Genomic DNA, 27,429 nt, shown 5'->3' on the forward strand with positions numbered 1-27,429 from the left:
AACACATGAGGGAAGGAATTTAGTATGGATGGAAAACAAAGCTAGGAAAAAGATTAAGCCAAGGGGAGGCTGATAAACAAACTGTGTACCATGCTTTCTTATTCACCTTTGGACTGTACATTTGTTTCTGAGTTTCCTAACTCTCAAGGCAAACAGCAAAATACAATCAGCTACATGATTTGCAATGTTTAAAAAATTAAAAACAAATGCAGTGTGCTCAAGACAGGTAGCATAGTAAACAGTGTTTTCACTATCATATTCATGGTAAATCCAACAACAATTTTTCAAGGTAAATTGACATTATGACTATAAAGGAAAATTAGGTCAAAATTAATAAAACAGTACAGTTCACATGTATGGCTCTCTAATGGTTTAGCCTAATATGAGATTAATTTTTGGATTTTCTAGACTGATAGATTAAACCCCCACCTGGCTATAAAACAGGAGCACAACTGAAGTCAATAAGGCATCTCATTTTAATTTTTTAAGCTAACTTTAATTCATGTTATTTCTTGGTATACTCCCTGAGTTAAACAAATGGATTTCCAGATAACCAATCAAGTTGGTTTATTGTTATAAGCTAATTACATTTTTGTAGGATGACTTACCAGAAATTATGACTTGTTTTAGAATGTTTTAAAGTAATCCTTTCTATGGCTTGCATATGTCTCATCTATTTCTTAACAATTTTGTTTCAAGAAAAAGTCAGTTTTCTGTATGTAGTAACATGTTCATCATCTTTTTCTCTGTCATACGGGAGAGTAGAAGAACTGACACAAGTGAGAGAAGGAAGTTCTAAATTCTATGTAAAGGTCATAATAACTAGGAATCTATAGTGAATTCGTACTTCTTAGTTCATAACAGATTCTCATCCACAGAGTCAGAAATTCAAGGAAGGTCGATAAGAACTTTGAATAGCTGTATATTGTTCTTAACAGGTTTCTTCTGATGGTAATAGTGTTAAATGGTTGACAACGTGTTTAAAAGAAGGAATCATAACAGGAACTGTTAATTGAAATATTTAAATAAATAGTTAATTTAAATATTAAATTGAATTTTGAGTAATCCGGGGTTTATGCTTAAAACTTGGCTTTTCTCTATAGTAATTCATTCAATATATTGAATATTTTAAAATATTTATTTGCTACACCAGGTCTAAGTTGCTCACAGGATCTTTGTGGCATATGGGATCTAGTTCCCTGACCAGGGATTGAATCCACGCCCCCTGCATTGGGTGCTTGGAGTCTTAGCCACTGGACCACCAGGAGAGTCCCTTTATTGAATATTTTACTGTTGGTAACTCTATTATAAAATTGATGGCTGGAGGGGATGAGATACATTTTAAAATGTAAGACATATTCACTGTTCTTCACTCATACAATCATCTAGTTAGGAAGACATATGAAACAGGTAAATAATATAGTGTATAAAGGAGTACCAATGAGCAATACTGAGATGGAAGGAAAATTTTTGTAACATATATAACATAAAAAATTAATATCTATAATCTATAAAGGGGCTTCCCAGGTGGCACAATGGTGAAGAATCTGCCTGCCAATGCAGGAGATGCAAGAGACGGGCGTTCAGTTCCTGGGTCAGGAAGATCCCCTAGAGAAGGACATGGCAAACCACTCTAGTATTATTGACAGGAAAATCCTCATGGACAGAGGACCCTGGCAGGCTACAGTCCATGAGGTTGGAAAAGTGTCAGACACGAGTTAGTGACTGATTACACATAGCAAAATATATAAAGAACCCCTTCAAATAAGAGACAGTCCAATTGAAGAAACGTTGAAGAATAGACATTGGCATTCCACAGAAGAAATACAAATGACCACTGAAACATGGAAATGTGCTCAAACTGTCCAAATTGTAATACAGCACCACCACACTCAGCTAGGCCCCTCAGGGGGCCCCACCCCCATGTGGGCAACTGTCAATTAGCAACCGTTAGTGGTCCTGCTCAGCCATTGGTCAGTGCTGCAATAGGTCCCTCCCCTAAGCGAGCAACGGTCAGTAAGTGACCGTTAGTGGCCTATTCAGCCAACAGTCAGTGGACTGGTGGTCGTCAGAGAATGAGATAAGAGGAACATACAGGACTTCTCCCACCGTCCTTCAGCTCACCCAGCCTTGGGGCAGTGGGTGAGCCTGGGGGTCCCAGGGAACAGTCTGGGGGCTGTGTCCTGTAGGGCTCTGGAGCCATCACTGGGGCATTGAGGCAGAGGTGAACCTCTCCCCATCCCTGCCACTGAGACCTAATGGCAGTGGCCGTTTGCAAGGGACGCAGTCTGTGGGACCCATCAGGCAGCCCGAAGAACCTGAGAGCCAGCTAGATTCTGGGCTCCTGGCTTCCTCAGCAATGACAGCTGGGCGGGATCTGGGGACCTGGCCCTCAGGGAGCCACCAACTGAGATCAGCTTGCTCTTAGCCAGGACCTGGACCTTGAAGGAGAAAGTTGTGCCCTGGGACCTCACCCTTTCTTGTCAGAACAGAGAATAGTATTTGTTTGGAGATTTATGGTCATGACCATGACCTGACCTTCAAGCCCAAACATCTGACATCAGGAAGTTGCAACAACTAACCATGCCCTCCCTCACCTTTCCTAGAAAACATCTTTGCTAACAGCTTTCAAGGAGTTTGGAGTTTTTTTTAGGGCACGAACCACCCATCTCCTGGCATGACCCTGCAACAAACCTTTCTCTGTTCCAAACTCTGATGTTTTGACATTGTTTGGCCTCCCTGTGTATTGGGGACACGGACTTGCATTTTGGTAGCAAAATCAAGAAAATATGGCAACCCACTCCAGTGTTCTTGCCTGGAGAATCCCAGGGACGGCGGAACCTGGTGGGCTGCCGTCTATGGGGTCGAACAGAGTCGGACACGGCTGAAGCGACTTAGCAGCAGCAGCAGCAGCACACACTTGAACTGCTTCATAGGGCATGAAAGTTACCTGCATCCGGCTCTGCTCTGAAAGTAAGATTCGAGCTGTGGGGGACTGGGGGTAGGGGGAGAAAAACCTGCTGTTTGCTCAGGTAGTCACATATCTCATTAATGCTTCTTAATGTGAGAGATTCCTTTATACAGTGTGAGTCTGGTATTATGTGTACTTTTCATATGACAAGTTCCCCCAGATTTCATCCAGAGCCCCAGAGATAACCTAGGGAAAAAGCTGGCTGAGTTGTCTGTAGTTGGAGTGGGTGTGTAGGTCATCAAAGTAGCATTTTTCCTAAAAGATCTTTGAAGGTAATTTTGACTATCCATGGTTTTCTTCTCACCACTTTAGAACCTGTGTTTCACCACCCCTTGCCCCTTACATGTAATGTGTGATTATATTATAACTTTTTTTTTCACTCATCAGGTTTGTAAAACTGGGAAAGACAGGCAATAACAAACCTTGGTGAGAATGTGGGGAAACAGGCATCACCGTTTTTAATGGGAATATTGGTAAAACCTTTTGGAGGGCAGTTTATTAATATCTATCAAGATCAGAATAAAAATACACTTTGGCACTTGAATTCTCACAGCTTTAGAATCACCTGCAGCACTTGTTAAAACATTGCTGAGCTCCGTTGCCAGATTTCTGATTCAGGAGGTCTGAGCAGGAAGAATTTGCATTTCTTGGCAAATCTCATGTGATAGAAATGCTGCTGCAGGTTTGGGGTCTAAAGTACTGAAGATTAGGACCTTCACAGCTATTGGTCCTGCTGTGAAAAGTGAAAGTGTTGTTGCTTAGTTGAGTCTGACTCTTTGTGAGCCCATGGATTGTAGCCTGCCAGGCTCTTTGTCCATGGGGGTCTCCAGGCAAGAATACTGGAGTTGGGTAGTCATTCCCTTTCCAGGGGATCTTTCCAAGGCAGGGGCTAAGACTAGTTCTACAACCATGGAGTTGTTTAACACTTCTCCCTATACACACTGTATCCATATGTATTCTCTCCTTAATTCTCAGACCCTGGAAGGAAGTGTTATACTTATTTTCTAAATATGGAAACTGAAGCCCATAAAGATTGCTACTAAGTAGTGATTTGTAATTCACATCCAGGTTTCGAAACTTCAAGTCCAGGTCCAAGAATTCAGAAATGAGGACTTTGCTGTTTTCCTCAAGGTATTATTTTAGGATTTGTTAATGGGATAAAGAAATGGGTAGGCAACAGGGAATATAAAGGTTTTGTTTCTAAACCCTCTAATTGGAAAGTGGCATAATCTTAAATATTTTCATTTTGTTTTTCAATAATGCATACATTTCCTTTCAACGAAATAGAATTGTACAGGTAGCTCATAAATCTCTTAAATGGGGGCCTCTGGTGTCTGCAGATAGAGATAAATCACACTGAGAGGACACTGAACCATGAAATGATTCTCTTAACATGTCATCTGTCTAGAATATATTTTCAAATCTCCAACAGAAGGGTCTAAATTATGAAGGGAGGTGGCCTAGCAAAGTTGATACTTTGTTATTTGATTCTTTTAACCTCCTCCATCTGCAGCTTCTGCTTGTGTGAGGTGTGGCCCAGTAGATGGAGTACAACATGTCCTAATGCTGAGAATCACTGAAAGTAATAACCATTTTAACTTTCAGTGAACCCAGAAATTCCTTAAGCAATGTTATCTTATGAAAAGTGATGTAATAATGCTACTAGTCTGGTCTCAAAAATTGCTAACAGTCATAATGAGAATTTTTACTACAAAGAAACCAAATTTAACAACAACCAACAAATTTAACAACAGAGGTCCATCTAGTCAAAACTATGGTTTTTCCGATAGTCATGTATGGATGTGAGAGTTGGACCATAAAGAAGGCTGACCACCAAAGAATTGATGCTTTTGAAGTGTGGTGTTGGAGAAGACTCTTAAGAATCCCTTGGACTGCAAGGAGATCCAACCAGTCCATCCAAAGGAAATCAGTCCTGAATGTTGATTGGAAGGACTGATGCTGAAGCTGAAACTCCAATCCTTTGGCCACCTGATGTGAAGAACTGACTCATTTGAAGAGACCCTGATGCTGGGAAAGTTTGAAGGCAGGAGGAGGAGGGGATGACAGAGGATGAGATGGTTGAATGACATTGCTGACTTGATGAACTTGACTTTGAGCAAGCTCCGGGAGTTGGTGATGGACAGGGAAGTCTGGCGTGCTACAGTCCATGGTATCGCAAAGAGTCGGACACAACTGAGCAACTGAACTACACTGATGAGAATTTCTACCACAAAGAAACCAAATTTAAGGAGTTCTTACTTTAAAACCAGTACTTATTCTATTACTACCTACAATGTGATTCGGAAACCTTGCTTAAAAATGGCTTTTGCATTTTCAAGTTGTTTTGAATGTAGCCTCTGAGTCTGGAGTGAGAACTGGTAGATTTGGGTGGTTGTGTGCACCTGGGTTTCTGTACATAACAATGAAAATAGCTCTTTTTGTCTAGGCATCTTGCAGATGCTGGATAACTGGTAAGGGACTGTTATTTTTCTGCATTTTATCTTAATGCCACTAGCACAAGTGACTTATTTTTCTAAAATGAGAGAACAGTGCATTTTTGATTTGGCACACAGAATGCTTCTTTTCCAATGGTTCTTAAAACTTGGCCCCTGAACCAATAGCATCAGCATCACTTGGGAGCCTGTCTGAAATACAAATTCACAGGCCCTACCCCAGACCTACTGAATCAGAAACTGAAAGTAGACCCCCAATGTGTGTTTTTACAAATACTGTGGCCTATTCTGATGCTCCCAAAGGTTTGAAAACACCTGGATGGGCCATTGCTCCTTGACTGCTTTCCAAGCCCTCTACTGCCCTGGGACAGGCCCTCATGGACCCTGACTTGAGCTGGAGCAGCCCCTCCCAACTGGTCTTCCTACCTTCAAGTCAACGTCTCCAATCCTTTCTCCACATTACTGCCTTCTTAATGAAAAGCCGATTTCATCTTGTCACCAGTGGAGTGCTTAACACTAGAGGGACCCCAGGTTTCCTCCCTTTACTCCACTCACCTATGAAGAACAGCCCCAGGCTGTGGATGCAGCAAGACTTTGGTAGTGGGTGTGTGTGTGTGTGTGTGTTAGCCATTATGGGAAGGAATCCTGGTTAACTGATCTTTCTTCCTTTTCTTTTAGATGGTGAATTTTATTTTTTTTTGGGGGGGTGGTACATGTGTTTTCCTCAGGATCAACTGTATTGGCCACATAAAACTTAGAATCAGGAGGGTCAAGATTCAAAAGTTGGTCTCTAAGAAAGATCCAGAGAGGGTATTCAGTCTGCTTTTGGTGTAAGCCTGAGGGCTGTCTGGACCCAAAGCAAAAGGGATCTACTCAGCCCTCTGAAGTCTCACCTGTCTGATATACTGATCATCCAGGGCCTTGGGGTGAAAGCCTGATAATTAACAGAGAAGCCCAGAGCAGTCCTCCTGCATTTCTTTCTTGAGAACTAGAGGCAGATACAGGGATCTGAAAATTCTGAAACTCTGGGTCCTTGCTGTATGATATCTTAACAAACTTAGGATCTTCATTTTGCCTCAAATCTCTGAATGACCCATGATTGCCCATAGGATGAAATCCAGATCTCTTGCTATAGCCTGTAAGGCCCTTCATATTCTGGTTCCAACTTTTTTCCTGACACTGCCCAAATGCACCTTGCTCTCCAATAATATCAAATTAAGCTTCCTATGGAAGACATGTGCTTCCCTAGTTCTTTATGTTTTTCACATACTGTATCCTTAGCCTAGAATGCTCATTGCCCATTTGTTCTCACATACTCCACATTCCCCTTGGGCTCTACCCCTAATTACATGGTGAAAGTGTTAGTTGCTCACTTGTGTCTGACTCTGCCATCCCATAGACTGTAGCCCACCAGGCTCCTCTGTCCATGGAATTCTCCAGAAAAGAGTACTGGAGCAGGTTGCCATCCCCTCCTCCAGGGGAGCTACTCAATTAAACTTGGGTCTCCTGCATTGCAGGCAGATTCTATACCATCTGAGCTACAAGGGAAGCCCAACTACATGGGCTTTAAAACCCAGCTCATATATCACCTCCTTTGTGAAAACTTCTTCAACATATAAAAGACTGGACTCATGTATTTTTATCACATAATGCTAGAAATACTTTTTGTGACAATTGCCTATTCCCAGAGTAAGGCATTCGCAAGCTTGAAATGACCCCAATTTCATGAACCATAGTTGATAATAAGAGGCCTGTAGACTCCACTTTGATTGAATGAGGAAAGTGGCTGTGGAAGGCATAGTGTGGTGCTGGGCCAATCAGATTTCCTCTCTTAGAAAGTTTAACTGAGACATGGAGACATTCCACTTGGTGGTATAATCCATATAGGCTGGTTGGCTTATGAATGACAATGGTGTCTGGTGAGAATCCATTTCCTTGTTCATAGATAGGAACAAGGAATTGTGTCCCTACATGGAAGAAGGGGTGAGAGAGCGCTCTGGGATCCTTTTCAAAAGGGCACTAGTCCCGTTCATCAGAACTCTGCTCTCATGACTTAATCGTCTTCCACAGGCCCCACATCTAAATAGCAACACATTAGGGACTAGGTTTCAACATACGAATTTTGAGGGGAAGTACTCATTCAGACTATAGCAGTATATGAGCTGAGAAGTGGGAAAGAGTTGGGACTGGGATGACTGGGATGACCAGAATGGTCGTATTTCAAGATGAATTAGTAGAACCAGCTGGAGGAAAGGTGGGGTGCGGGTGGAGGGTGCATGCGTGAGATAGAGAAGAGAACTGGGCTGACTTTAGGAGCTGGTGAGGCAACATGCGGAGAAGGCAATGGCACAGGATGGGAGAGCCTGGCCTATCTGAATGTAATTTTGTGTTCTCAGGTTTATTGGAGTACTATGGCCTTACATTGGAGAAAGCAATGGCACCCCACTCCAGTACTCTTGCCTGGAAAATCCCACGGACTGCGCAATCCATGGGGTCGCCAAGAGTCGGACACAACTGAGCGACTTCACTTTCAGTTTTCACTTCCATGCATTGGAGAAGGAAATGGCAACCCACTCCAGAGTTCTTGCCTGGAGAATCCCAGGGACAGGGGAGCCTGGTGGGCTGCCGTCTATGGAGTCGCACAGAGTCGGACACGACTGAAGTGACTTAGCAGCAGCAGCAGCAGCAGCAACTACTGACATATAACATTATATTAGTTTCAGGTGTTCAACATAGTTTGATAATTTAACATATTGGGAAGTGATCACTCCCTTGAGTCTGCTTGACATCCATCTCCCTGTATACGTAGTTACAGATTTTTTTCTTATGAGAACTTTTAAGATTTACTTACTCATATTTTTCAAGTATGAAATACAGTATTATTAACTATAGTTACAGCGCTCACATTACAGCCTCATGCCTTATATATTTTACAATTGGCAGTTAGCGCCTTTTGATGCCCTTTATGCACTTTGGCAAAAACCCCCTTCTGATACCTGCCTCTGGCCACCACCAATCTGTTTTCTGTATCTGTGAGCTTGTTTCCATATCTTGGCTGTAGATTGTAGATGATGCTGCAATGAACATGGGGTCAGATATCTTTTCAAGTTAGTGTTTTCATTGTCTTTGGATAAATTCCCAGAAGTAGGATTTCTGGATCATATGATAGTTCGATTTTTAAGTTTTTGAACGACCTCCATACTGTTTTCCATCGTGGCTGCTCCAGTTTACACTTTCACTACCAGTGCATAACGGTTCCCTTTTCTCCATATCCTCTCTAATGCTTGTTGTTCATTGTCTTTTTTGATAATAGCCATTATGACAGGTGGTTTTGATTTGTATTTCTTTGATGATTAGTGATATTGAGCGTCTTTTCACGTACCTGTTGGCTGTCTCTGCATCTTCTTTAGAAAAATGTCTATTCAGATTGTCTGCCCACTTTTTAATTGGCAGCAAAAAAGATGTTTTTCTATTGACTTGAGTTCTTTTTGTATTTTGGGTATTAACCCCTTATCAGATGTAGTAAAGAGGTTTTCTTGTTTCAGGACTTCCTAATGTCTTAGAATAGAGTCTGTGAAGAGAGATACTGAGATTTGCACATGTTTGATTACTGTCAACCTCTTTCATCCAAAATTACCAGACATTGCCATCCCCTTCCACAGTTTTGCTTTGGAACTTGATGTGATTGAATCATTACTGTTACTATGACTTATTTCATATATGCTGTGCTTAGTTGCTCCGTCATGTCCTACTCTGTGTGAGCCTATGGACTGTAGCCCACCAGGCTCCTCTGTCCTTGGGGATTCTCCAGGCAAGAATACTGGAGTGGGTTGTCATTCCCTCCTCCAGAGTATTTCATATATGCTATGTCTTTAAATACTGTGTTGTTGTCTTAATTTTATTTTGTTTTGCTTTAGAAAGGCATAGAGTAAGGGTTTCTTGAACTTTTCGTGTTTATACCACATAACACATACATTAGCTCAGTACTAGCTTATTTTAAAAATAAGTCTCTGGTGCTTGTAAGGAAGGCTCATTGTCAGGGCATGAATAGTTTTCCTGCACTTTTTTTGACTTCTGAGGCATGTTTCTTAATTAAGGAATTGTTTCATACTTTTCAGAAAACAGTATAAAACCAGTAAAATCTGTGCAGAAAACAAAAACACACAATGCATGGGTTAAACCAGTAATCTAGCATTCTAGAGGGGTAAAGGAAGAAACGGTAGAAATTTTTATCTTAAATAACAATGCTTATATTTTGTTCATGCAGGGAAAAATAAAAATAAGCACCTCTGAGTGATTCTGCATATAGTTATGGTGGTCATGGCTTTTATTTTATTTTTTATTTTTTTAAATTTATTTATTTTAATTGGAGGCTAGTTACTTTACAATATTGTAGTGGTTTTTTGCCATACATTGACATGAATCAGCCATGGGTGTACATGTGTTCCCCATCCTGAACCCCCCTCCCACCTCCTTCCCCATCCCATCCCTCAGGGTCATCCCAGTGCACCAGCCCTGAGCATCCTGTCTCATGCATCGAACCTGGACTGGCTATCTGTTTCACATATGATAATATACATGTTTCAATGCTATTCTCTCAAATCGTCCCACCCTCGCCTTCTCCCAGAGAGTCCAAAAGACTATTCTATACATCTGTATCTCTTTTGCTGTCTCACATATAGGGTCATCATTGCCATCTTTCTAAATTCCATATATATGCATTAGTATACTATATTGGTGTTTTTCTTTCTGACTTACTTCACTCTGTATAATAGGCTCCAGTTTCATTCCACCTCATTAGAACTGATTCAAATGTATTCTTTTTAATGGCTGAGTAATACTCCATTATGTATATGTACCACAGCTTTCTTATCCATTCGACTGCTGATGGACATCTAGGTTGCTTCCATGTCCTGGCTATTATAAACAGTGCTGCGATGAACATTGGAGTACACATGTCTCTTTCAATTCTGGTTTCCTCAGTGTGTATGCCCAGCAGTGGAATTGCCGGGTCATATGGCAGTTCTATTTCCAGTTTTTAAAGGAATCTCCACACTGTTCTCCATGGTGGCTGTACTAGTTTGCATTCCCACCAACAGTGTAAGAGAGTTCCCTTTTCTCCACACCCTCTCCAGCATTTATTGCTTGTAGACTTTTGGATAGCAGCCGTTCTGACTAGTGTGAGATGATACCTCATTGTGGTTTTGGTTTGCATTTCTCTGATAATGAGTGATATTGAGCATATTTTCATGTGTTTGTTAGCCATCTGTATGTCTTCTTTGGAGAAATGTCTGTTTAGTTCTTTGGCCCATTTTTTGATTGGGTCGCTGATTTTTCTGGAATTGAGCTGCAGGAGCTGCTTGTATATTTTTGAGATTAATTCTTTGTCAGTTGCTTCTTTTGCTATTACTTTCTCCCATTCTGAAGGCTGTCTTTTCACCTTTCTTATAGTTTCCTTCATTGTGCAAAAGCTTTTAATTTTAAATAGGTCCCATTTGTTTATTTTTGCTTTTATTTCCATTATTCTGGGAGGTGGGTCATAGAGGATCCTGCCATGATTTATGTCAGAGAGTGTTTTGCTTATGTTCTCCTCTAGGAGTTGTATAGTTTCTGGTCTTATGTTTAGATCTTTAATTCATTTTGAGTTTATTTTTGTGTATGGTGTTAGAAAGTGTTCTAGTTTCATTCTTTCACAAGTTGTTGGTCAGTTTTCCCAGCACCACTTGTTAAAGAGATTGTCTTTAATCCATTGTATATTCTTGCCTCCTTTGTCAAAGATAAGTTGTCCATAAATCCAAGTGTGTGGATTTATCTCTGGGCTTTCTATTTTGTTCCATTGATCTATATTTCTGTCTTTGTGCCAGTACCATACTGTCTTGATGACTGTGGCTTTGTATTATAGCCTGAAGTCAGACAGGTTGATTCCTCCAGGTCCATTCTTCTTTCTCAAGATTGCTTTGGCTATTCGAGGTTTTTTCAGTTACATTTTTTTAACAGCAGAATTTTGTAACCTTTACTAAATCCAGGCTGCTTTCCTCTCTGCAATGAGTAGGACTTAGAGGTACAGTTCTATACTTTTCCATGCTAGCCAATCTCATCTCCTAGGAGGGATTATTCATAGATCACTTGTAAGTTTTATTCCTGAAATGGTGATTGTCACTCTACACAAATGAAGTGATACAAAGAGTTAGATTTCCCATCTATACCCACTGCCTTAGAAAGAGACTTTTGATGAGGTCAGGAGTGAGTGATGTGGAAACTAATGTTAGTTCAAGTTGTAAATGAACTATTCCTAGTATGGTCCTTTGAAATGGCAAATAAATGGGTCACGTAGAGAAACTGGGAGTGATATGAATGGGTCCCCTGTTATTTATAGACTACTTATTCATAAATTCCAAGCTCTATTAATTCTGGTCTCATGATGCCCTAAAGAGCTTTCTAGAGTAGAACTCATATGCTTGTGGTTATCTAAGAGCTTACAAAATCCACTTTGGTAAAATGAGGAAACATATTATGTAATATATAAACCCTGTAGCTTAAACAGTCCTGCCATCTTAATAGTACAGTTTGCAGCTGTCATTAGGTTGTAAATGTGTGGGTAGGTACATACGTGGCCAATTACAGGAGGCACAGAGATAAATCATTAAAGCATTATTAGAGCCTAAAATGATGACCATAAAAAAAGAAAGAGGAGTAGTTAGTATTCAGTTCTTCACAGGTAGATATATAATACCTGGCCAGAATAACCAATTGCCTTTCTTGTAAACATCATTCTTTGATCTCTAATCTCTTTTATAGTAGCAATTTCTGATGAAAATTTCACCAGCAGAAAAAGAATCAGGACTCTGATACAAAAGGGCTGTGCTTTTGCTTTATAATTTATTTATGTGGATCATAATTCTGTCTCATTTTTCTATATATTTTAGTCTAAAAGATGAAGACTGTTCAGTGAGCCCCCTCCCAACCCCAGATGTGAGCCATGTCATGTGTCATGTGGTAAACGGGCTCCAAAGGTAAATCGTTACTATGTAAAACCTGCCCCTCAGCAAGGCAAGGGCAGCTAAGATACAGCCCGCTCTGGTTCGGTTTGGTGGAAAATGTCCTGCTGACAAGGTCACTGCTGAAGCCCAGTGTCACCAAGCAGCATGAGGCCCTTGTAGCCCTGGGAGAGGGCTGGACGGAAGGCTCTTGCCCTGTTTGCTGTTGGTCAAGTAAGCATCTGAAATGCAGGGCTCTGGTTGCACCTAGAAGCCCAGGTTTAGCAGTAGGTTTGGTGACTTTGGAAAGCACATGCTATTCTAATGATTGTTACGGTTAATCACGTCATTACCACACTGTTTTTCAAGCATCTTACGCTTTAAATAGGATTTCCCAAGAAGCTAAATTTAATGGTGTTTTTCACTGACCATTACTGCTTTATGGTGATTTCTTGGGTAGTCAACATGTATGGCTGATGCAAAAAAAGAAAAAGATAGAAAGTTATTAAATCAGCATGCATCAGTTGCTGGTTTTCAAAGAGATTCTTGATTTGTGACTAGTGTAACATAACTGTATTGTGGCTGAGTGTGACTGTATGAGGAACTCACTGGCAACTGCTTTTACAAATGAAAGCTGGATAGAGGGAAACGTGTCCTTTATAAATGGCTTCATTTATTCATGCAACTTAGGAGCCCATTTCATTTTGACTGGTAGTTTAAAAATAGCTCTGCTAAGGACTTCGAATTTTAACTATTTTATCTGATTAAAAAAGTAATATATGTTAACCACAAAAATTCAGATATTACCCAAATATATGTCTTATGGAAAATGAAAGCCTGCCTTAATCCTACCCCTCAGAAAGTAGCACTGTCAACAGTTTGCTGCACATTTGTCAGTATATTTCATGCAGAATACACACACACACACCCTTCTGCAGTTTGCTTTCCTGACTAGCATTTAGAGAAAATATATTTTAGAAGGAAATTTCCTGATGTATCATAATAGAAACTAACTTTTCTATATATTAGATATTTCAATGATGTTTGTGTTCCTGGGATAGGTTAAGATAGAAGCCTTTTCAATGCCTATTTATCTCTGTAATTATCCAAAGTCCCTGAGAGGCCATGGATGGTTTATAAGATAGATTTAGAAAGAATAACTGCAGTACTAAGCTTTTTCCTACATGGTGGCCTTCCAATGCACAAAGCATTACCATTATTTGGAGACAATCTGTAGCCTTGGAAACAATAAGGCAGTAGTGACATCAGCAGCAATTATGTGTAATTTTTATCCCCAGTTTATCACCAAGGTAACCAGAGCAGGTTTCCCTGCTTGAAATTTTAAGAATGTCATAGTCCTATATACAGCAAGCGCATAGGAAAGGATTATACACAGAATCTCTTCTACAATTCATTCTATTTCCCTTATAAAACAGCTCTTTGGAATTCAAATAGCACACATCTATTTTTAGCAACAGCAGAATGCTTTTGAAGCTATTAAATAAGAGCCCAAATATCCTTAATACTAAAATGAATTCGTTATAATGTGTAAATTTTATGATGTTCTTCCCTGTTAGAGTATTTTCTCCAGCTTTGAACAGCAATTATGGGACACACCCTTTTCACAGAAGCAGAAGAAAGGAGACGTGGACCATCCATCGGTCGTAAAGCAGGCATAAACTGGCTCATTCCTGAAACTAACAGTACTGTTACTAGTAACAGCAATTGTAATTGTCTATTCTTGGGTAAAAGGTTCTAGTCAGTTCTCTGAGCAGATGTCAGAAGGCTGTCGGTGGGCAATGGTGCCTCTAGTTGGAAATGGCAGTTAAAGAGGCCCAGCATGTTTGGATTATTGGGTCGTTCCTGATAAGTTTGGATAAATTGCATACTGATACTGAACAAATGAATAACTGAAAGAGTGAATGAAAAATGCACGGATGTGCATCTTTATGCATTATTGCTACAGTGTACTTGCCCTTCAGTTTCCCAAGAATCCCTTCTGTCTGGCAGCTGAGCAGTTCTTGTGAATTCTTCACTCACATATTCTGTTTTTAGTTCCTTCCATAAGCAGAGAACTCCGTGAAACAAAGACCACACATCAATGACCACTCCATAACTCCTTGCTGATATACAGTGAAAAAATGTACCACTCATCTATCCTCTTAAATCCAGGGGCAAAAGACTGAAGGAGAGGCTGAGAGCAAATGCCTGTCATTATGGGGTCAGTTCACTAAGCACCCTCTGCGTGTCACGCTTAAAGCGGTGAATCTCTCGTGAACATCCAAGGGATCCAGAGTCTAGTTAGGAAAGGCAGTTATGTAAATATAATGATTGGTGCAACTGTATGACATTCCCAATACTTAAATGTCTTTGACCTGCAAACAGCAGCAGTCTCTTGTGAATCAGCCCAATACATATCAGTGTAGTAGTTTTGATAACAGGGAGCATTTGAGTCTAATGCGGTGTCCAGAGGGAGTGCAGAGCAGGAAGTAGGAGAGGCAGGCAGAGCAGGGAATTTTTTCTGAGGCCTGTATAGAATTTTGGTGAATGATGGGGAGAAGAAAGAGAAAGGAAGCTTTGGGAAAGATGTTTATGATAAAAAGATTTATGCCCGAAAAGTATGGTCTAGGTTTTTAAATTTTGATTTCATTTTTGTGTTAAATGGTTAAAACATACAAAAAAGTTTAGAAAATATGACACCTATGAACCTCCCACATCCATTTGAATTCCTTTTCCTTGATGAATAAAATGTAATAAATAGGGGTAAAGAGACTTTATCCATCTCATTCCTCAGTCTCCTTTCCTAGAGGTAGGTAACCATCCCACTAAAATTAGTGTGTTTCTTTGCCATGAGTTTTTGAAAACTTTTATTGCATATGCATTTATTAGTAATATAATACACTGTTTGATTCTTTTAAAATGTTACATAAATTGTCTTATACTATAAGTATTCACTTGTAGCTTGCTAAACACCATGTTTTTGTGGTTTATTCATGTTGATGCAGTCGATCTAATCTGTTCATTTTATCTGCTGCATAGTATTCCATTATTAGACTATGTCATACTTTATCCATATTCTTCTTGATGGGTGTCTAAATTGTTATATGAATAATAGTGTAGTTGTCTTCTTGTGGACATGTATAATGAGGCTTTCTCTGGAGGACATGCCTAGAAATAGAACAGCTGTAATACTGGATATGAATATCTTCAGTTTAATCAGATATTAGCAGCTTGTATATCAAGGGTTTTTTGGTCTTTATTAGTTTGTGGGAACATCTTATAGATTACGGACACTAATCCATAATATGTTTTATGTGTTATAAATATCTTCTAAGTCTGTGGCTTGTATTTTTCTTTCTTTATTACAGAACATCTTCACTTTTGAAAAATAGCTGGGAATAGAATTCCATGTTGATAGCTCTTTTTTTTCCATTTGTTGAAGATGTTATTCCAAAGAATGCTGGCTATCTGCTCCAAGTCTCTATCTGAAGCCCAACTCTGCTAAGCCTATGGGCTTCATCCATTTTGTGGGTCCTGAGCTCATACAGCACTGCTGAAAATCATACAACCTTCTTCCTAGAAAATGTATAAAATGTTGCCTATTAGAGGATTTATGGATGCTCAGAAGCACATCCATGGCCCCAGGTTAAGAAGATTTGTTATAGGCTCTCCAAAGATGGGAGGTCTTTCCATGTGAGAGGTAGACCCTAATCTTTCTATGAAGGACTTCAGCCTTATTTCCATTCCATTTCTAAGCTCCTACTCTGATGAGCAGAGTGCTGACCTGTGTGTGGGTTGAGTGCTTCTTTTGTCCTTCCAGTCAAAGGCCTGACTGAAATTGAAAGGAGTGCCTAAAAGAACCTGGTCTGAGAGACAATCCATGTAGAAACTGAAGTGGAAATATAAGTTGCCTAAGATGTTACTAATCCATCTGTGTAACTACTGGTGGCTAACGGTACATCTACACCCACATGGTATACAGTAAGAAGGGTGTTTGAACGGGCTTTCCAATGAATTACTTAGATGTCGCCACATCAAAGCAGACCTATTATAGAAGATTCTTGTGATCCAGATATTGGGAAGCTGCAGCATAGCATTGAGTAGGATTAAAAAGAGGCTACAGAACTGAGCAGAGCCCTGTAATGGGGAGGTATAGGGGTCTTTGTGGGCCATGAGACTACTTTTCATAGCCCAGAGGAATGCAAAACCTTTGCACAAATTGGTCGCCTTCACATGTTGAACATTTGATTATTAATAGGAGGGAGTCCCAGGGGAATACAAAACTACTTCTTCATTTTTATCTTCCACAAACTTATCTGGCACCCATCATTACCGAGGCCCTCACTGGGTGCTGGGATATAAAATTCCCCCTTAAGAAAAGATGCATTCTCTTCTCCCCCTCCCGTGTTGTTGCCACAGACAGTTAAGAACATGTGGGTGTTCTCCTTACACCTTGCAAAAGGAATTGAGCTAAATTATAGCTTTCCATTTATAAAACAGTGGTAGTCTAAAGCTGCAGAGTGCAAAATTCAGAGATTGCCATAGTAACTCTGCTTTTCTCAGGAAGTAATTGAAAAAGGGCACTTTTTACAGAAATAGAATATTGATGTTCATATCTATAGAGGAATTAATTTACTGACTGATAGAGGGGAAAGATGAAAGATGAGCCATGGAGCTGCATTTTAATGTGATTGTGATTATCCCCAGGGTGGCAAGCAGCTTACACTCGTTCTTTTATTTTTGCAGCAAATAGCACATTTCTTTTCAGCTTGGTTTGTGTATAGAAATAGTTTCCAGAAATATATAGCATAATAAGGAATTAGAGAGCACATTTGGTAAAACACTGAAAGGCTCCAATTTGTTTCTTGCCATTATCAGTTTGATGAATGTTAAAATTGCTTGAGATATTTAATCACTCTTCTTGATTAGCACTGCAGCTATCCTATAGGAATAGCTTGTGAGTGTACTTTTAACAAGGAACTCTAGCCTTTCACAGGTGCTGTCATGAGACCAAAGACACAAATATATAAAGGAAAATGATTAGGCGAGCAAATAATCATTACGACAATAATGGTCTAGAAATACTGTTTGGAGATTTGATAGAATATTGATAAAGGCTTATAAATATATTTGTATATGTGTTGATATAAATATATACCATATATATTTCAGGGCTTGTTCTCTGGGAATTTTATTCCAAAGATAATTTGTTTTCTTTCCAAATCAAATTGCAGGTGGCTGAAGAGTGATCTAAATGAATGAACCTCAGACAGTGAAATATGGGTCCCTATGATGGGAATGGGAAGGGGAGTTTGAGGCTACAGCCCTCCCCAAAGACCAGCCAGATGACATTCCTGATACGCTTGGTCTTGGATGGGAGGAAGTGAGAATAATGTGGCTCTTTCCTTGGTGCTATTTTCTTCTTAACAAGAGAGAGAAATTCTTTCACCAAAGGACTAGTAGTACTCTAGGAAAGAATCTCAAGCAAGATAACATTCAGGATGGGTGGTGACCAGGAGCTTCCTCTAGCTCTACTTAGGATTTCTATCTTTCTTTGGAGGGAATGATGCTGAAGCTGAAACTCCAGTACTTTGGCCACCTCACGTGAAGAGTTGACTCATTGGAAAAGAGTCTGATGCTGGAAGGGATTGGGGGCAGGAGGAGAAGGGGAAGACAGAGGATGAGATGGCTGGATGGCATCCCTGACTCGATGGACGTGAGTCTGAGTGAACTCCGGGAGTTTGTGATGGACAGGGAGGCCTGGTGCTGCGATTCATGGGGTCATAAAGAGTCCGACACGACTGAGCAACTGAACTGAACTGAACTGAACATGTTTCTTGTGTTCTGGAACAGTACATCTATGTATCTTTCCCTACTTGATTATGAGCTCATGGAAAGAAAGATAGTGTCTTAATTATCTTTGAAGTCATAGGCCTAACACAGTGCCTGGAATAGAGAGAACGGGAAATAAATGCCTGAATGATTAACTTACTAAATGAATGAATCAACTGAAGCAGACTCATCTCCCATTTTCTAGGACCATCCTTGCTCCCTGGACATTGCCAATGGCTTGGCGGACAAGTTACCTTCACTGCTACCATGACATTTAAAATAATTTTCTAGTAAGTTTCTTTTTCTTGAAAGAAAAAGGGAAAATATTCTCTGAATGCTTATGATGAGCCAGCCATTGGGCTGAACACTTTACATATTAATGTGTATATTTAATCTTCAAAACCTTTGGAAGGTAAATGCTATTAATATGCCCATTTTTTTAGAGAAGGAAACTGAGGCTTAGAAAGATTAGCTGAGATTTTGTAACTAGCAAGTATTAGGGCCAGAATTTGCAACCAAGTTGCTTAACTTCCATTCCCTTTCCTTTGTTCCTGGACACTGAATACATATGGAAATGAACTCAATTCTGGGATCCCAAAAATAAGGATAAAAAGCTTTTTAGTGTGGGAGAGGATAGTGAGGAAAAAGGCCCATCCCTAGATCACAGGAAGAATTATCTTGGGTCTTTGATGAGATTAATAAAAGCCTAGGAAGCATCTCCTGAATATCAAAAACATTTGTGCTTGCATTGTTAGGGTGAGATTATACAGTCTCAGTGTGGCAAAGGTCTTGAATACTCTCAATGGTATGGCACTCACTAATAAGGGGACTCGCTGTAGTATTGGGTTTGCAGTTTTTAAAAACAATTTCGTATCTTGTTGCATTTGATCCTCAATCACCTCTGAAGTATGCAGTGCATAGAGGTCATTATTCCAGGTTCCTTTGTTTGGGAACAAGGTTAGATTGCATTCACATGCCTCTTTGAAACTGGGTCTGATCACATGAGTTTCTTTGGCCAAGGAAATGTGAGCAGAGCTAACATGTGACATTTCTGGTGGAAGCCTTTGAAAAGCGAGTTTCATGTTCTCTTTCTCTTGCCACTCAGATGGACAACGTGCTTGATAAAGTGCCTTGTCTGCTAGAGGACCAGTATGAGTACACTGTATATTAAAAGAATGAAGTCCTAATCAGCATGTAAGCTCTTCCCTTACTTTCTGCTATACCAGGGCTTAGGACCACAAAAGAAGACTCATTTCCAACCCTCAATCTAAGGATATACCATTTTCTAAATCTTTACCACATGGCATAGCTTATGCTAACCCCTGCCCCCAACTATGTCCCTCTGGGGAATAGTAATACAGAAAGCCCTGCTGGTAATAAGGGTACTTGGTGGCTGGGCCAGAGTGCAATATAAGGGACTTAGTGCTGCAGATGTGAGAATACCTGTTTCTTCTCCTCTAGTCACCTTTGTGGTTTAAAAAGTAGAGGATCAGGCATCATAGGAAACAGTAAGAGTGACAAGACTGAAACCATCCTTGCTGTTTTTATCCTGGCACATCTAGTCTGCAACAAACTTCCAGAAGCTAGTGCTCACAAAATAAAAATTAGGTAGGCACCAGAGTACTCTTCTACCTTTTGAAATTTGCCACCTTGTATCTTAAATGGCTTGCTCAGTAAGACTTGAGAGTGAGGGTTTGTTTTTGTTTTTATAGTCTTCTGTTTCAAAACTAGCAAAGAGTGAAGATGAACCAGGCTTCCACACATGAGATCTTTCGGAGATTCAAAAAAAACCTGGAGAAGAGGTGCTGAATTTCAAAGAGAGGGTTTCTTCAGTTAGTTGACATACCGTGGTGGGTGCCGGCATGCAGGCTCATTAGACTTTTTCAGGCAACATCTGTGCTGGCAACCTGTGGAGAAGACATCTCAGTTTAGGAAAGAGGCTCCCTCAGTTGGGGGAGTGGGAGTCAACTGGATGACAACGAGAGTAATTTCCCCGAATGTTAAACCAATCTTCTTGTCAGTGTGATCATCCCTTCCTCAGCTGAATGGGAAAGACTACAGGACCCTTAATTATCTGTACCAACTGCTCAACCAGGTTTTATTTTAGGGACTGAAGTCCTAGGAAAAAGCATCCTAGCTGACTAATGAAGATATCCTAGACTTGAATAAATAATTTAGTCCTAAAAACATATTAGGGTGTAAAATTTGGGGATGTTGATATTGTAGGGTAACTTTATACATCAGATGATTTATCTGAAGCTTGAGGGAATTATAGTCCCTCAAACTGAATTGATAATGGGTATGTACATGTGTTTGTGTTAGTTGCTCAGTTGTGTCCGATTCTTTGCAACACCAGGGACTGTAGCCAGGCAGGCTCCTCTGTCAATGGAATTCTGCAGGCAGGAATACTGGAGTGAATTGGGATGCCCTTCTCCAGGGTATCCTCCTGACCCAGGGATCAAACCCAGGTCTCCTGCGTTGCAGGCAGATTCTTTACTGTCTGAGCCACCAGGGAGACCCCAATAATGGGCATAGGTTATCCTAATTTTGTATACTTATGGGTACAAAGCACAGTCCAGTTAAGGTGTAATGTTACTAATAAATCTTTCTGCCTTCAAACTCTTCTGCTAAATTCAATTTATGCTTAAAATGATCAGAAGGGAGAAGAGGCAGAATCCTTTAAGGAAAATGCTCTTCATCAGAATCCTGGCTTCCATCAGGAAACGAAACAATAGTTGGGAGTTGCTGGAGTGGTTTAATGGCTAATCTTCAGTGGTCTACTCGCAGTAACTAATGATAGTTATCATGAGCAAATGTTTCCTGTGTGGGACACAGTCATGCGGCAGGTGACAGTGGGGACACACCACCACAGTATTTTAGGGTCTTTTTATGTGTCAGGGTCTGTGTGAGAGGAGAAAGTCTATGGGAAACAAGCAAGAGAGCCACCACTTGGGCTGAGTAGAAGCAGGAGCCTGGATTTTCCCTCTCAGGCACTGGCTAGATAATTAGAGCCAGCAGCAGGAGGCAAATTAAAGCCTTACTGGGAACTTCTAAGTAGATAGGTGTTTGTGAGCTTTGGATACTTCTCTGAAGCCCTGAAGCAAGACTGCAGTGTGGGAGGAAGCATTGGCAAGCCTTCCCACCAAGCTGGATGTATCCTTCAGCAGCTCTTGGAGTCCTTCTAACCGACAATGCTGCCACAGACAATGAGATCAGTGAGACTTCTGACTTTAAAAAAGGAATAGGCACAATGAGTAATAACAGTTGAAGTTGAAATTGTGTGAATAGTGTTCTTGTTTTGTATGTGGTTTTGTATTTCTTTTGCTCTTAATTCACATGGTATTTTCTCTTAGAGTTAATATATGAATGTTAGTTAATGTTAGGAAGAGTTTTAAGAGGAAAAATAACCATTATATGGAAAGGAAGGTACTTATCTTAAATAAAGGCAGAATTAGTTATCTGTTTTCCACAGTTTAAATGTTAACTGTATTTGGGACTGTATAATCTAAATAAAGAGTACTTCCTATATTATGGGTGGTGGTGGTGGTTTAGTTGCTAAGTCTTGTCTGACTCTTGCGACCCCATCAACTGAAGCCTGCCAGGCTCCTTTGTCGATGGCTCCAGGCAAGAATACTGGAGTGGATAGCCTTTCTCTTCTCCAGGGGATTTTCCCAACTCAAGAATCAAACCCAGGTCTCCCATGTTGCAGACAGATTCTTTACTGACTGAGCCACAAGGGAAGCCCAGCAATATTGGAGTGAGTAGCCTATCCCTTGTCCAGTGGATCTTCCCAATCCAGGAGTTGAACTGGGGTCTCCTGCATTACAGGTGGATTCTTTACCAATTGAGCTATCAGGGAAGCCCATCTATCAGCCCCAATTTCAGCATGCGATTTCAAGGAGACTAAATAACTAGTTCTTTGAGCAGTTGATCCCAAACTTCTTCCTGCCTCCAAATTCCTGAGAGGCATAACATACACTACTATTAACAGAAGGTACTTTCTGTAGTAGTGAAGTTCATACTAGTAAAAGCCCATGGCGGGGGGAAGGGAATTATCTGGAGTGCATGAGGCGTGTGTCATGTTAAATTTTTCACTTTTCCTCATTGAGATCACTGCTTTAGAGAATGGGTCCTACAAACACAACAGTTAAATGCTAATCTCTCAGATGTTGAACATATTTTCTGAGAAAGAGCTGAAATGTGGAGGTATTGACTATGAGACAAGGATGAAGGTAGTTTTGGTGTCACAATGCAATTACAAAGAGAAGATGGTTTGACCCAATACTAAACCTTTTTTGGTCACTGTATTGTTTGGTTTTTCTATCATAAAAGGGTTGTGATTAAGGTCCTTTTTTTAAAAAGATTGTGATATACAAAATATTTAAATCTATTAGAGGTAGCTTGTTTTATATAATCTCAGACATTATCTTTTCTGGTGTATATATGTATATATGTGTGTGTTTGTGCACCACTAGATTTTTATTGTGCACATACTAACGTATATTTATACACAAACACACTCTTGTCAATTTGCCTTTTTATCAAAATGTGATCATACCATTTGTATTTTACTGTTTTTTTCACTTAGCAATTTCCTCAGGGATAACTTTCCTTGTTAGGTCTTGCATAGATCGACCTATTCTTTTAAAATGACTATGTTGTATTCTGTAGTATAGAAGTATTTAACACTTCCTTTATAGATGAGCATTTTGGATGTTTCTCTTTTTTGTTGCTCTTATAGACCAGGTCTCTGTGAATATCATCATGTGTATATTTGTGTAACTGTATTTCTGTGAGATAGATAATAGAAAGTGGAGCCTGTGACTCAAAAGATATATTTATTTTTAATATTAACACATATTGCCATGTTGTTTTAAAAGATGGCTATGTCCATTTATATTTTCCTCTGACAGTGTGAGTATACCCGTCTCCCTACATTTTATTAATACTGGATATTGTTAATCATCAAAATTCTTATCGACATGGTGGGCAAAATTATTTCTTCATTTTCACTACTCTGATTATTGGTAGGTTTGAACATATTTCTGGATGATTTTGGCCACTTGCACTCCATTGAAGTGAATTGCTTGTTGATGTTTTTCATCCAGTTTTGTACTGGGATTTTTATATTTTCTTAGAAATTTGTATATATTTATAATATATTATGGGTCTTAACCCTTTGACTCATATATCACAGGTATTTTTTCCCCAAGGTTTCTTTTGTATTTCTAATTTTGCTTAATGTATCTTTTTCTGTATAGAATTTGAAATTTTACTTTTAGTTTTATTTTAGTTTTACTTTTAGTTTAATCTGTCAAGTTTTTCATTGATGGCTTTAAATTTTATATCATGCTCCTGAAGCTCTTTCCTATCTCAAGATTTTAAAAGTGTTCTTTACTTTTAAAATGTAGGGTCTTATATTTAAGTAATCTTCTTCATGGATTACAGCCTTGTTGTGGTAAAGGGGCTTGTGTAACTAAATGAAGCTATGAGCCATGCTGTTCAGAGCCACCCAAGATGATGGGTCATAGTGAAGAATTCTGACAAAATGTAGTCCCTTGAAGGAGGAAGTGGCAACCCGCTCCAGTGTTCTTGTGGTGAGCACCTCGTGAACAGTATGAAAAGGCAAAAGGATATGATGCTGGGAGATGAATCCCCCCAGGTTAGAAGGTATCCAATATCCTACTGGGAAAGAGTGGAGGGCAATTACTAATAACTCAGAAAGAATGAAGCAGCTGGGCCAAAGTGGAAACAACACTCAGTTAGATGTGTCTGGTGGCGAAAGTAAAGTCCGATGCTGTAAAGAACAATGTTGCGTAGGAACCTGGAATGTTAGGTCCATGAATCAAGGTAAATTGGATGTGGTCAAGTGGGAGATGGCAAGATTGAACACCGACATCTTGTTAGGAATCAGTGAACTAAAATGGATGGGTGTGGGTGAATTTAATTCAGATGACCATTATATCTACTACGGTTGGAAACAATCCCTTAGAAGAAATGGAATAGCCTTATAGTCAACAGAAGAGTTTGAAATGCAGTACTTGGGTGCAACCTCAAAAACAACAGAATGATCCTGGTTCATTTCCAAGGCAAACCTTTCAACATCACAGTAATCCAAGTCTATGCCCCAACCACTGGTACTGAAGAAGCTGAGGCTGACCGGTTCTTTGAAGACCTACAACACCTAGAACTAACATCAAAAAAAGATGTTCTTTTCATCATAGGAGATTGGAATGTAAGAGTAGGAAATAAGGAGATACGCAGCATACCAGGCAAGTTTGGCCTTGAAATACAAAATGAAGCAGGTAGAGGGTGGAGTTTTGTCAAGAGAACACACTGGTCATAGCATACACCCTTTTCAACAATCCAAGAGATGACTCTACACATGGACATCACCAGATGGTTAATACTGAAATCAGATTGATTATGTTCTTTGCAGCCAAAGATGGAGAAGCTCTATACAGTCAGCAAAAACAAGACCTGGCGCTTACTGTGTAGCTCGGATTGTGATCTCCTTAATTGCAAAATTCAGGCTTAAAATGAAGAAAGTAGGGAAAACCATTAGACCATTCAAGTATGGCCATGGTGGTTTAGTTGCTAAATCATGTCTGACTCTTGCAACCCCATGGACTAGAGCCTGCCAGGCTCCTCTATCTATGGGATTTCTCAGACAATAATACTGGAGTGGGTTGCCATTTCCTTCTCCAGGAGATCTTCCTAACCCAGGGATTGGACCTGTTCTCCTTCATTGGCAGATGGATTCTTTACTACTGAGCCACCTGGGAAGCCCTGGCCATTCAGGTATGATGTAAATCAAATACCTTATGATTATACAGTGGAAGTGATGAATAGATTCAGGAGATTAGATCTGGTAGACAGAGTGTCTTAAGAACTATGGATGAAGGTTCATGACATTGTACAGGAGGCAGTTACCAAAACCATCCCCCCCAAAAAAGAAATGCAAGAAGACAAAGTGGTTGTCTGAGGAGGCTTTACAAAAATCTGAGGAAAAAAAGAGAAGTGAAAGGCAAAAGAGAAAGGGAAAGATATACTCAACTGAATGCAGAGTTCCAGAGAATAGCAAGAAGAGATTAGAAGGCTTTCTTAAATGAACAATGCAAAGAAATAGAGGAAAACAGTAGAATGGGAAAGACTAGAGATCTCTTCAAGAAAATTGGAAATATCAAGGGAACATTTCATGCAAGGATGGGCATGAAAAAAGACAGAATTGGCAAGGAACTAACAGACACAGAAGAGATTAAGAAGAGGTGGCAAGAATACAGAGAAGAACCATACAAGAAAGGTCTTAATGACCCAGATAACCATGATGGTGTGGTCACTCACCTAGAGCCAGACATCTTGGAGTGTGAAGTCAAGTGGCTTTAGGAAGCATTACTGCAAACAAACCTAGTGGAAGTGATGGTATTCCAGCTGAACTATTTCAAATCCTAAAAGATGATACTATTAAAGTGCTACAATCAATATGTTAGAAAATCTGGAAAACTCAGCAATAGCCATAGGACTGGAAAAGAGTTTTCATTCCAAGCCTAAAGAAGGGCAATTTCAAAGAATGTTTTCATTCCAAGTCTAAAGAAGGACAATTTCAAAGAATGTTCAGACTACTGTACAATTACATTCATTTACACGCTAGTAAGGTTATGTTCAAAATCCTTGAAGTTAGGCTTCAGTAATATGTGAACCAAGAACTTCCAGTTGTATAAGTTGGGTTTCAAAGAGGCAGAGGAACCAGAGATCGAATTGCCAGCACTCACTGAATCATGGAGAAAGCAAGGGGGTTCCAGAAAAACACCTACTTCTGCTTCATTGGCTACAATAAAGCCTTTGTCTGTGTGGATCACAATAAACTGTGGACGCTTCTTAAAGAGATGGAAATACCAGACCACCTTACCTGTCTCCTGAAAAACCTGTATGCAAGTCAAGAAGCAACAGTTAGAACAGGACGTGGAGCAATGGACTGGTTCAAAACGAGGAAAGGAGTGTGACGAGGCTGTATATTGTCACCTTGCCTTTTAACTTATATGCAGAGTACGTCATGGAAATGCCAGGTTAGATGGATCACAAGTTGGAATCAAGATTTACAGGAGAAATATCGACAACCTCAGGTGTACAGGTCAGATCAGATCAGATCAGATCAGTCTCTCAGTCGTGTCCAACTCTTTGCGACCCCATGAATCGCAGCACACCAGGCCTCCCTGTCCATCACCAACTCCTGGAGTTCACTGAGACTCACGTCCATCGAGTCAGTGATACCATCCAACCATCTCATCCTCTGTCGTCCCCTTCTTCTCCTGCCCCCAATCCCTCCCAGCATCAGAGTCTTTTCCAATGAGTCAACTCTTCGCATGAGGTGGCCAAAGTATTGGAGTTTCAGCTTTAGCCTCATTCCTTCCAAAGAAATCCCAGGGCTGATCTGCTTCAGAATGGACTGGTTGGATCTCCTTGCAGTCCAAGGGACTCTCAAGAGTCTTCTCCAACACCACAGTTCAAAAGCATCAATTCTTCAGTGCTCAGCCTTCTTCACAGTCCAACTCTCACATCCATACATGACCACAGGAAAAACCATAGCCTTGACTAGACAGACCTTTGTTGGCAAAGTAATGTCTCTGCTTTTGAATATGCTATCTAGGTTGCTCATAACTTTCCTTCCAAGGAGTAAGCGTCTTTTAATTTTATGGCTGCAGTCACCATCTGTAGTGATTTTGGAGCCCAGAAAAATAAAGTCTGACACTGTTTCCACTGTTTCCCCATCTATTTCCCATGAAGTGGTGGGACCGGATGCCATGATCTTTGTACAGATGATACCAGTCTAATGGCAGAAAGTGAAGAGGAACTGAGAGCCTCTTGATGAGGGTGAAAGAGGAGAGTGAAAAAACTGGCTTGAAGCTCAACATTCGAAAAACTAAGATCATGGCATCTGATCCCACCCACTAATTCATGGCAGATAAAAGGGGGGAAAGTGGAAACAGTGACATTTTATTTTCTTGGGCTTCAAAATCACTGCAGATGGTGACTGCAGCCATGAAATTAAAAGATGCCTGCTCCTTGGAAGGAAAGGTATGCCAAACTTTTTAGACAGCATATTAAAAAGCAGAGACATTACTTTACCAACAGAAGTCCGTCTAGTCAAATCTATGGTTTTTCCAGTAGTCATGTATAGATGTGAGAGTTGAACTAT

The 27,429-nt window shown here is 40.1% G+C and overlaps 1 protein-coding gene across 4 annotated transcripts in view; it reads left to right on the top strand.

The window, feature by feature from the left end:
* The window catches only part of MYO3B (myosin IIIB), a 519,880-nt gene that overhangs the window by 147,154 nt on the left and 345,297 nt on the right, over window positions 1–27,429 (top strand). The window lies entirely within an intron of this gene.

Source organism: Bos grunniens, chromosome 2 (genome assembly GCF_055505025.1).
Source record: "Bos grunniens cultivar Pamir isolate PY7600 chromosome 2, Bosgru_T2T1.0, whole genome shotgun sequence".
NCBI lineage: Eukaryota > Metazoa > Chordata > Mammalia > Artiodactyla > Bovidae > Bos > Bos grunniens.